Raw genomic sequence first — 12179 nt, 5'->3', positions numbered from 1 at the left:
TTTCATGAACTTTAAATAAATAAGCTTCAAGGATATTTTGCACAACATAGGGAATTTAACCAATATTTTATGATAACTATAAATGGAGTATAACCTATAAAAGTTCTGAATCACTGTGCTGTACACCTGTAACATGTAATACTGTACAGCAACTTTATCTCAAAAAAAATTCATGAACTTTGAGGGCATTATGCTAAGTGAATAAAGTCAGGCAGAGAAGGACAAATACTGTATGATCTCACTATATGTGGAATCTAAAAAAGTCAAACTCAGAAGCAGAGTGTAAATTGGTGTTTGCCGGGGGGGTTGTTGGTCAAAAGGTACAAACTTCCAGTTATAAGATGAGAACTAATGTGTAGCAGTACAGTTAATAATACTGTATTGTATACTTGAAAGTTGCTTGGAGAGTAGATCTTAAATATTACCACCAAAGGGAGGAAAAAAAAAAGTGACTATGTGAGGTGATGGATATGCTACCTAATCTTATTGTGGTAATCATTTCACAGTGTATACCTATATCATGTTGTATACCTTAAACTCACACAATGTTGTATGTTAATTATATCTCAATAAAGTTGGGGAAAATAGCCATTTAAAAAGGTATGTAGTGGTATGTTGTGTTAATTGATTTCTGTAGCTTTATAGTAGCTCTTAAAATTGGGTCATGTGAGTCTTCCAACTTTGTTCTTTTCCAAAATTGTTTTGGTTATTCTAGTTTCTTTACTTTTATGTATGAATTTTATGATCAGCCCATCTGTATCTACAAAAAATACTGCTAGGATTTTAGTTCTCATCTTACTGAATCATCCAGTTCATGAACATGGTATCTCTCTGTGCTTATTTGGGCCTTATTTGAGTTTTTTTCATCAGTATTTTGTAGTTTTCAGCATACAGATTCTGCTGCCCATACTTTGTTAGAATTATACCTACATATTATCATGTTTCTGGAGCTATTATAAATGGTATTTTAAAAATTTTGTTTCCAATTATTCATTGTTAGTGTATAGAAATACAGTTTATTTTCTGTATGTTGCTCTTGTGTCCCGTGACCTTGTTGAACTCACTTATTACTTCTAGGAGTGTTTTTTATCCCCCCAGTAGATTTTGGGGTCAGTTGTGTTTTAAGGAGACGTTTAAAAAAATAAGAAAAATGTCTTTTATAGTTACTTGTGCAGCTATCATTTCTGGTGTTCTTCATTCTGTGTAAAGGTTTATTTCTGGTGTAATTTTACTTCCACCTGAGAATTAAAAGAAAACATTTCTTAGACTATAGGTAGGTCTGCTGGTGTTGAATTCTTCAGCTTTTGTATATCTGAAGAAGTGTACTTTCATCTTCTTTTTTTGAAAGATATTTATACTGAGTATAGAATTGTAGGTTGACACATTTATTTTCCTTTCAGTAACTATAAAGATGTTGTTCCACGTTATTCTAGCTTACATTGATTTGGGCAAGAAAATTTCCCGTAGCTGTACTGCAGCCTGAAAAGCAGTACGCTTGGGATAATTATAGGGCTCACATCCTTTGTTTTCCCTTCTCAAGGATTATTGCCATGTGTTCTCTGATATGCAGTGTGTGAAAACCTTTGTTTCATACAGTTTCTGGGTTTTTTTTTTTGGTACGCGGGCCTCTCACTGTTGTGGCCTCTCCCGTTGCTGAGCACAGGCTCCAGACGCGCAGGCTCAGCGGCCATGGCTCACGGGCCCAGCCGCTCCGCGGAATGTGGGATCTTCCCAGACCAGGGCACGAACCCGTGTCCCCTGCATCGGCAGGCGGACTCTCAACCACTGCGCCACCAGGGAAGCCCCATCTCTGGTTTTTTAGTCATGTCATTCAGGAATAAATTTGGTCTGTTTCACTGCATCTTGGTGGGAAGCAGAAATTCAAAGACTTAAGAAATTAAATCTCAAAATTCTGTATAGAATGGAAGATTGAGATGTCAAGAAGTGTGTCATTCCAGTAATTCAAGTGTGTGTCTTGTGTGGAGAAGCTAAATTTTAGGTTTCTCCCGAGATAAATGGGCTGGTATTTATTTCACTGATTTAAAATAGAAATTTGAATATGAGCTTATTAGAGACTTAAACTAAATTGAAATAGTATTTTGGACAGTTTTCATATTTTATGTGAAACTATTTTAAGTGAGTATTTAGTGTTAAGACAGCTTTCTTTTAAATTCAGATTTTTTGGTAAAATATTCTTTCAGGATTGGTTTTTCAGATAAACTTTTTAGTGGAGCAGATTGTTAAAAGAGCCACTAATTATGGAAAATACTTGAATTTGCTTAACCTTTTATTAGTTTTACTCTTTCAATTCCTGAGTCAAAAAGCCTTTCGAGTCATTGGAAAAATTTATACTTACGATAGGATAGAGCAGGGTTATCTTCTAGTGGTTTAGTAGACATAAGCCCTTATGACTTACCTAAGGAGTGGGTAACGTACCTGTTTGCCCCTTGATCTTTATTAATCAGCAAATAATTTGGTTGTGGCTTTTATTTATTTATTTATTTATGGCTGTGTTGGGTCTTCGTTTCTGTGCGAGGGCTTTCTCCAGTTGTGGCAAGCGGGGGCCACTCTTCATCACGGTGCGTGGGCCTCTCACTATCGCGGCCTCTCTTGTTGCGGAGCACAGGCTCCAGACGCGCAGGCTCAGTAGTTGTGGCTCATGGGCCTAGTTGCTCCGCGGCATGTGGGATCTTCCCAGACCAGGGCTCGAACCTGTGTCCCCTGCATTGGCAGGCAGATTCTCAACCACTGTGCCACCAGGGAAGCCCAGTTGTGTTTTGTTTTATTGCTCATTCTTTAATTTTGTGGATCATAGTGGCAGATCAGGTTTCCCCCAGTATTTTTCTTACATTGAGTGTTTTTTCTTACTGATTCTTTGGAGTTTTGTGTATTCTAAATATGAACAGTTTGTTACTATTTGTGCTGAAGGTATATTTTCCCAGTTTGTGACTTGCCTTTATATTTGTCAGATTTGTTCTGTTTTGATAAACCTGAAGTCCCAAACATTGATGTAGTTGAATTAACCTTTTCCCCCCATGACTTGCATTTTTTTGGTCTATTTTTAAAGAATTCCTACCCTATCCTTTTGTCCAAAACATTTTGCTATGCTTTTCTTCTTAAATTTTGCCTTTTATTTAGGTCTTTAATCCATTTGAAATAGGTTTTTGTATGTGTAGATGTAGGAGTCTAGTGTTTGCTTTTTTTCCTTCTTTTTCCTGTTAGAAATAACGTATTGGCTCGCCACCTTTATTTGGTTAGGTTATAGTTTGCCCATTTTTGTGCACGTTTCCATACATATGAAGGTGTGTTTCTGAGCTCCTTATTCGGTTACTAAATATTTGTATTAATGCACCAGTTCTCTTTATTTCTGAATCTTTATTGTAATTTATGGTAACTGGTACCGTGCCAACTTTCTTTTGGTTATACTTGTGTAGTATTTCTGAATCTTTTTTTATATTTTAGATGTGTCTAGTAAATTGTATAAATCTGGGCTTAAAAATCTATTGATAGCCTTTTTTCTTACCTAGCATACTTATTCCATTTATATTTATTGTGATTAATTGCATTAAACAATATTCATTTTAACATATCTACATATTGATCATCTCCTTTGCTTGGCTTTTTTTCCCCCTCTCTATATGTAGTGACTTTCTGAATATGAAGAATTTATTTTCCTTGGAGCTGTAGAAATTCTTTTAGGCCACGAATGTGATAGTAGTATGCTTCAGTTTGGCCTTTACTTTGGATTGCTATTAGTTGAGGACTAATAATAAATTCTTGCCTGAAGTTTGTTTTACCCAGGTCAAGTGAATTCAGACTTTTGGTTAATTCAAACTGGTCTTGAAGGACAAGCAATTTTCCTTGTCCTTCAAGACCAGTTTTAAAATACAATTTAAAAAATTGTTTTATTATCATATTGTTAGTTACATTGAGGTTGAAGGTCTAGCCCATTGATGTCTCAGTGTTATGTGGAGGGGTGTCTTATTTGACTGCTCTTCTTGGGTAGCCCCTAGGCTTTGTGTTCTATCCCTAAATGAGACCTCTAAACCCATCACTCAGGTTTACACAGACTTTCAAAATGTCCTCAGTGCAAAAGTTGCTTCACTACTCTCTCTACCTCTGCCTCTTTTAAGTCTCCCCCTTCCTCAGCCCAGTCTTCCTGACTTTCTCATTTGGTCAAGTTCATAGTAAGAACCTTGTGTAAGTCCCACTGCCACCATGTTGCCACCGTGTTTTGTCTAACATTTTTAGTTTTCAGCAGAGTGGTTGTCCAGGTTGCCTGAAGAGGGAGTACTTCCTAATTCTTTTCATTTTATGGCACACATGGAAGGATGATAGTTTGTACTAATTACTGGGAGAAACTATTGAAGGCACTTAAGGTACAGTCAATTAACAGGTTGATAGTTCATGGAAGAAGTAGTAACTTTAGCCAATAAATATTTGGAAAAAAGTAATTAAAGAACTGAAAAAGATCACTGCTGGTGGAACATTATATTGGTTAATTTTTGCTAGTGGGACTGTCAAAAGCTTAAATTGTGCCTCCCATTCAACTGTGAGGAAGTTACCTTGAAGAAATATAAATTGGCCAAATTATGTTCATTGGGTAATAGTAATAGTAAAAACTTGGTTAACAACCAGATACTCTTCAGTAGAAACTAATTATGGTTTAACCATTATTAAAATGATTTGCAGATGTTATTTTGATGTAGATCTGTATACTTTGATACGGTAAGCAGTTAATGATATATAGAATGAAGGAAATAGTTTATAAACTGCATACAAAGATTTGTACTATTTGTTTATATAGTCGCCCCTCGATATCCAAGGGGGATTGGTTCCAGGACCCCTACGGATACCAAAATCCACAGATGCTCAATTCCTTTATATAAAATGGCGTAGTACAGTTGGCCCTTATATCAGCAAGTTCTGTATCCATGGGTATGGAGGGCCGACTCTGCATAGAGAAAAGTCTGGAAGAGTATATTCAGATCGATTAAAACTTTTTTTTTTTTTAAAAGCACTACCTTTGGGGAGAGGCCTTTACTGTGTTGCAGTTTTCCTAGTTTTAGGATCGTTCATTTATTTAATAAATACATTTTAATTGCCTACTATGCATTAGAAGTTGTAGAATTCAAAGTAGATTATTTTCATGGAGCTCATGGTCATAAATGTGATGTCCTGCTCCCCCCTCCCCCCACAGTGAAGTGCTTACTCCTTTTTTGTACATTTATCATTTTAGAAATGTGTTTAAGGCAAATGAATGCATAATTTGCTGATAAAGATATTAAAGCAAGCATCCATGTTATAGCAGGCATAATAATATTTTACAAACTTGATCAAGATTTGGTCTACATAATCTTGTTGTATTGATAGATGGCTTTCTTTCTGTGTATTTTGGGAACTCTGAATTAAATGTGTACAGCTGAAGTGATGGGGAGAATGATTGCTTGTAAGATTGTCTACCTCTAGACAAATAAAAGACTGGAGTAGCAAACAAATGAAGGAAAAAAGATGGGAAGTAAAGCCTACTGCTTTATATGGGAAATCACAGGATTATTCTGGGCTTTATTCACAGAGGTCATTCTGCTGAAATTTTATCTCATACTCTCCTTGCCTCCAAATTTGAAATGTACATTCTTTTAAAGGTTATCCAAGACTTAATTCACATGTTTATAAATAATGTACTTTATTATAACTGCGCATTGTTACATTTAGCATGATATAGAAAAAAATATTTGGAAAATAACTTGGCTGTTTTGACACAACAGCTTTTTAAAAATTTCATGTTGGGGGAATTCCCTGGCGGTCCAGTGGTTAGGACTCTGAGCTTCCACTGCAGGGGGCATGGGCTCGATCCTTGGTTGGGGAACTAAGATATCCTGCAAGCCGCGTGCCATGGCCAAAAATCAATCAATAAAATAAAATAAAAATTTCATGTTGGTCCTGGGCGTGTATACGTGCATGTGTAGATAGGATTCACTAGTTCATTTGGCTGCATGCATCAGCAATAAAGGTTTTAGAGTTAGTAGTAAACTAGCAACTTGCTGATGGTTGAGACAGTACAGCCTAGTTTGCTTTGTTGCAGCTGTATTTGGCATTCTGTGCCAGTTATACTAAAGAGAGAAAATAATAACACTAGGTGAACTAAGGAGATTCAGAAGATACAAAGAAATAGGGTGAAACCATTTAACATTTTCCAGATAATACACCACATTTTGTTTGAACTGGTATATTATCATTTATATATATGGGCGGTAGTGTTTTTCTGCCACAGGTGGCTTTTGAATATGGGAATTTGATTTTTTGTTTTTGTTTTGTTTTGCTGTTGATTTTTTTTTTTAATGTGTGTGTCTTTTTGGGGGGGAGGGGATAATGATGATTGCTTTTTATATGATTTAAAATAAAACAAGATGAGAAAACATGGTAAAGAACTTAGGCTAAATCTTCCTTGTGGGATGGTGGGAACAGGAACTGGCGGCCTTATGTGTTGCTTTTGTGTTTGGTGTAGAGGTAGAGTTGTGGAAGGAGCTGTGTGTTGGAGTTTAAGAGGAAGAGCTGCTTATGGAGGTCCTCTTCCTTGCAAATGACTTTAAGTCCCTAGGCATGGCCTGAGTTGCACACCTTGCTGCTCAGAGGCTCTGCAGCCATACTGTTTGAAGCCACCCCTGCTAGTTAGTAGCTCTGTGACCTTGAACACAGGATTTACATTGTCTATGCCTCAGTTTTCTTATCTGTGAAGTAGGGTCTCCCTATCTCATAGAGTAATTGTGAGGATTAAATGAATAAATATATGTGAAGTGCTTAGAATAGTGCCTGGTACGCATCAAGAGCTCAGATATTAGCTGTCAGCACTTGAATTACGAAATTATCTAGTTTGATTTCAGTAGTGTAGTTCTGTGAGAATGTTTTGCAATAGCAAAGCATTTCAACAGTTTATTTGAAAAGAATGGTACTTAAGGTGCTAGTTTCTTGAATGATGCTGATTTACTCGTTAGCATCCAGCATATCCACTGAATGCAGAGTCCAGAGAGGCTGAGAAATCCAGGATCCATGCTGATATGCTTAAATTTTGTTAACTGACTTTGTTGTGATGCAAAAGATGTATATTAGTTGAAAAGTGGAGTGAGGGAGATAGGGTAGAGTAACAGATGTATAAGTTCTTGTATCTTCTCTAAAATGTTACGTATGGGTGACAGTTAATTAGATTTTTTTATATTTCCCTTTATCCTGTTGGTATGTATTAATGATTATTTCATTAGGCTGCTTTTTTGTTTGTTTGTTTGATTTAAATGAGGAAAGAGGGCTGCATACTCATTTATTTCTTAATAAGAATTCTCAGAGGCAATCAGTTCTGGGCTGCTCTGGAACTCTACTGTTCCAGGAACTTGGGCTCTGTTTTCCTACTCTCCATCCCCAGCTTGTGACTTCTACCATCTGGCTGATTTTCAGCTAGGGGGAGGAGGGGTTGAAGCAGAGCATGTCCTTTCCTTATATCCCATTGGCCAGAACTTAATCACCAGGCCACACCCACAAGGATGGCTGGGGATCCCAGTATTTATTCTGTGTCAGCATATGTCTAATTAAATTTAGGGGTTCTATGAACAGAGAAGAAGAGGAGAAAGGATATCAGGGACTCCTATAATCTGAAGCAAGTTACAGGAAAGTGTTTATATAAATATGTAAATATTAGTACTAAGGTGGGAAAAATATATGTGCTTGAATCTGCACAAAATAATCTTGAATATAGTAAGAATTTTTTACTTTTGTTGCATCTGGGAAAGGGGACTGGGTGGCTGGGGTTAGGATTGGGAGAGAGACTTCACTACATACCCTTTAGAATTGGTGATGTGTAAAGTTTAACTTTTCAAAAATAGTAAATGAAATTAAAAAGAGAAGAACGGGAAGTCTGATATATAAGTTCAGGAATGGATGTCATTAAGAATCAATAATATTATTTTAAGTGTGTAACCCTTCATTAAAAAAATGGCGTGTTGAAATTTCAAAAAATGGTTTAGACTCAGGTACTTTCAACCCTTTCAGATTCCTAAGGTATTTTAAAAACAGGCAAAGGCATTGCGAGTGCCTGGAAAGGGGAAGAATTCTGATTTAGGCATATTTCTGGGAAGGATATCAGCTTTAATGATGCAGACATTTTTATGGTTTTGAGGGAGGAGGTCAAGATAGTATGTTTATTTAGAAATTCTGGAAATTCAAAGTGAATAAAATGTAATGGAATCAAGTCAGGAGATATGCATTCACATATACACATGTGTGTTTGTGTGTGGTTATGTATTCTATATAATATTACACATTGTGTGCTTATATCCGAGAAGCTCAAGGAATCTTTAAAAAATGCAGTTCAGAATTGTATCCAAAGTAAGAACTCTCCTTTTTACCCCCCACTAAGATACCTTAGTAGTTTATGCTTTAATTCTTTGATATGAGCCAAAGAAAGATGGCCCATTTAATTTTTGGCATATTTAAGTTTTTCTCCTTTCTGATTGCACTGAATTAAACTGGTTTGTAAATTATACCCATTCATTGGTCTGATGTCTGGAACTACCCAAAGTGCAATTAATCTCTCCTAAGTGACAGCTTCTTAACTATTTGAGTAAAGCTAAAGCATCCCTGATGATTCTCCTCAACTAGACTCAGTTAAAATCATTTTCACATTACAGTTTTTCCATCTTTCACCAAACTTGTAACCTTTTTTATGTTACCACCTGTTAAAAATGTGGCACTCAGAACTAAAGATAATTTTGGAGATCTGGTCAGAGCAGACCTTGGTGAGCTGATTATTGGTGTTGATTTGTGTAATATGCTTCATTAATTTGGACTGTGAATACATTTTTAGTAGCCCTGTTTCATGGATGACATGTTGACCTGTAGTCTGCTTCAATCCCTAATCTTTTGTAAGTAGTCAGCTGCTAAACCATATTTTATGTCTGTGGCTGTTTTTAGGAATTATGGGCAGGATTTAGGAATTATGGGCAGGACTGCATGCTTGCTTTGATTATATTCAACCTAAAAGTTTGGTTCATTTAAAATACCAGTGATTTATATCTTAATGGAAATGAGTTTAAATAACGAATAAGATTAATCCTTAGCATCCTGACTTGCAGCTCCTAAGAAATGGAAGTTTAGGACAAAGAAGAGAGGGTTATTCGAGAACCTAAAATAATAACATGACATTGCTTCATTAATTCAAGAAATGTATATTAAGCCCCTATCGTGTGATCATGGGTTGGGATATAGCCCTTCCCCTGACGGAGCTTACAGGTGAGGGAGGCAGTAAGCATCTGGGAACCTGATAGAAGAGGAAGGGCTTCAGAATGGGAGCCACCAAACTAGGACTGTGTTGAGATTCTGGCTTTGGGCATTCATGGCAGGCATTACAAAGAAAGAAAGAGAAAAAAAGGAAACCATTTGGGGTATTTAAATCTACATTAATTTTCTCTACCATTTGTATGTCACCCAACTACTTCAGCTAATCTTTCAAATTGGAAAAAAACCCACATTTGTTTAGATGTTGCCTATACTTAACAATTCTAAAAGAGTAACAACTCATATTTTAGCTAGGGATTGACCAAGTTTCTCGTAAAAGACTTTAATGCTTAACATAAAAAAACCAAATTATTTACATGTCTGTGTTTATGAGCGGTAATCTGTCAAGGTTTAGAAATAGCGGGTAATGATAATATTACTATTCTGAGATAACTTTTTTCAAATAATAAAAACAAAGCAGCTACCGAGCACAAATTATATTGAACATTGTGGAAAATGGCACTGTAATGGGAGGAAGACATCCAGTCTCTCTATGTAGCTGGGAGAATCTTTACTCTCCTTTGATTCTAGTATTTAATGATTAACTGTTTATTTCCCTTCTCAATGTTTTATTTTTGGAAGTAGGTGGTAACGATTATAGATGTGTAAGCCACTAACTATAAACAACTATAGGATTTTAAAGTGATTTTTGTGGAAGGTGTTGCTCATCCCCAGTGCAAGATATACCATTATTTTTATAGATTTTTCATTTATAAAAATAAGAAATTTTGCTTTCTTAGTATTTAGCATATGGGTTGAATATTCATTGTTTTTAAGCTTTAAAAATTACCTAGTCTACACTGTTCATTTGCCATATGTCTATATAAATTTAAACACAAATTTAATGAAACAATTTAAAAATTCAGTTGTCTTGCACTAGCTATGTTTCAAGTGCTCAATAGCCACATATGTCTAGTATATTGGGCAGCACAGATTATAGAACATTTTTGTCATTGCAGAACGTGCTCTGTTGAATGATGATGATCTAGCACAAATGATTTTCATTCACATTTCTGACTATCCTTACACTAAAGGTAGTATGAATCCTGGAGGAAAGCATAATAATTTTTAAGTTTAATTATGAAAAATTGTAAAATGAACAAAATAAAAAGTTTCCGTATGGCTGGACTATAGACTTTCTATTTTTATCATTTGTTTTATATTCTAGTTGTTTTTCTCTGCATATGTGTACAAAACCATACTTATCCTATATGGGGATGATTTTATTTGTGCACATTTAAAATGAAAAAAAAAAGCAAGAATATAAAAGTAACCCTTTTAGAATGTTAAATTGATACAGCCACTATGGAGAACAGTATGGAGGTTCCTTAAAAAACTAAAAATGGAGCTGCCATATGACCTAGCAATCCCACTACGGGGCATATACCCTGAGAAAACCATAATTCAAAAAGAGTCACGTAGGACTTCCCTGGTGGTGCAGTGGATAAGAATCTGTCTGCCAATGCAGGGGACACTGGTTCGATCCCTGGTCCCGGAAGATCCCACATGCCACGGAGCAGCTAAGCCCGTGCACCACAACTACAACTACTGAAGCCCGTGCGCCTAGAGCCCGTGATCCACAACAAGAGAAGCCGCCGCAATGAGAAGCCTGCGCACCGCGTCGAAGAGTAGCCCCTGCTTGCCGCAACTAGAGAAAGCCTGTTGTGTGCAGCAACGAAGACCCAACACAGCCAAAAATAAATTAAAAAATTAAAAAAAAAAGTCATGTACCACAATGTTTATTGCAGCTCTATTTACAATAGCCAGAACATGGAAGCAACCTACGTGCCCATCAACAGATGAATGGATAAAGAAGATGTGGCACATATATACAATGGAATATTACTCAGCCATAAAAAGAAAGGAAATTGAGTTATTTGGAGTGAGGTGGATGGACCTAGAGACGGTCATACAGAGTGAAGTAAGTCAGAAAGAGAAAAACAAATACCGTATGCTAACACACATATATGGAATCTTTAAAAAAAAAAAAAAGGTTTCTGAAGAACCTATGGGCAGGACAGGAATAAAGATGCAGACGTAGAGAATGGACTTGAGGACGTGGGGAAGGGGAAGGGGGTAAGCTGGGATGAAGTGAGAGAGTGGCATGGACACATATACACTACCAAATGTAAAATAGATAGCTAGTGGGAAGCAGCCACATGGCACAGGGAGATCAGCTCGGTGCTTTGTGTCCACCCAGAGGAGTGGGATAGAGAGGGTGGGAGGGAGACGCAAGAGGGAGGAGGTAAAGGGATATATGTTTATGTATAGCTGATTCACTTTGTTATACAGCAGAAACTAACACCATGTAAAGCAATTATACTCCAATAAAGATGTTTAAAAAAAAAGTAACCCTTTTAACAAGAAATAGTTTTGCTTTATAGAAGTTTGCCTGAACTTTGTTCTAAATCTAAACTAACTACATATCGTCTATGTTTAAAACTAGCCTTTTAATGAAACTCATTACTATAAAAACACTGTTTCATTCTAGCTTATTTTATGAGTTAGTAGTATTGGAAAATTGCCCCATTTATTTATTTTCCTTTAAATGCTTTTAAAAAATTGTTAGTATTTGCCTGTATCTAATATCAGTGCTTACCTCAAGCACTTCAAATAAATTCATGAAGTTTCACCATGAAATGGTGACATAAGGTGCTTGGAACGTTTATTCTGCCTTTTTGCTCATCTTCATTTTGTTTGGTATTTGGCTCTGTCAGCGTCATTTTTGACCACTAACATAGTTGGTAGGTTTAGGTACGTGCTGGCTTTGTTGGAAATTACTATGACTCTGTTGATTGAGTCTGAGTGTCCATTCTGATTTTTGCCTGGTGTTGTGTTTCGTGGTGATCAGAGTT

At 36.3% G+C, this 12179-nt stretch overlaps 1 protein-coding gene across 8 annotated transcripts in view; it reads left to right on the top strand.

The window, feature by feature from the left end:
- The window catches only part of KDM6A (lysine demethylase 6A), a 206103-nt gene that overhangs the window by 57996 nt on the left and 135928 nt on the right, over positions 1-12179 (top strand). The gene's annotated exons all lie outside the window — the stretch shown is intronic.

This window comes from Delphinapterus leucas, chromosome X (assembly GCF_059928025.1).
Source record: "Delphinapterus leucas isolate spDelLeu-1000000601 "Yukka" chromosome X, BTC_Dleu_Yukka2, whole genome shotgun sequence".
NCBI lineage: Eukaryota > Metazoa > Chordata > Mammalia > Artiodactyla > Monodontidae > Delphinapterus > Delphinapterus leucas.
Note: the sequence above shows the minus strand (reverse complement) of the source record. Positions and strands in the feature narration are given on the sequence as shown.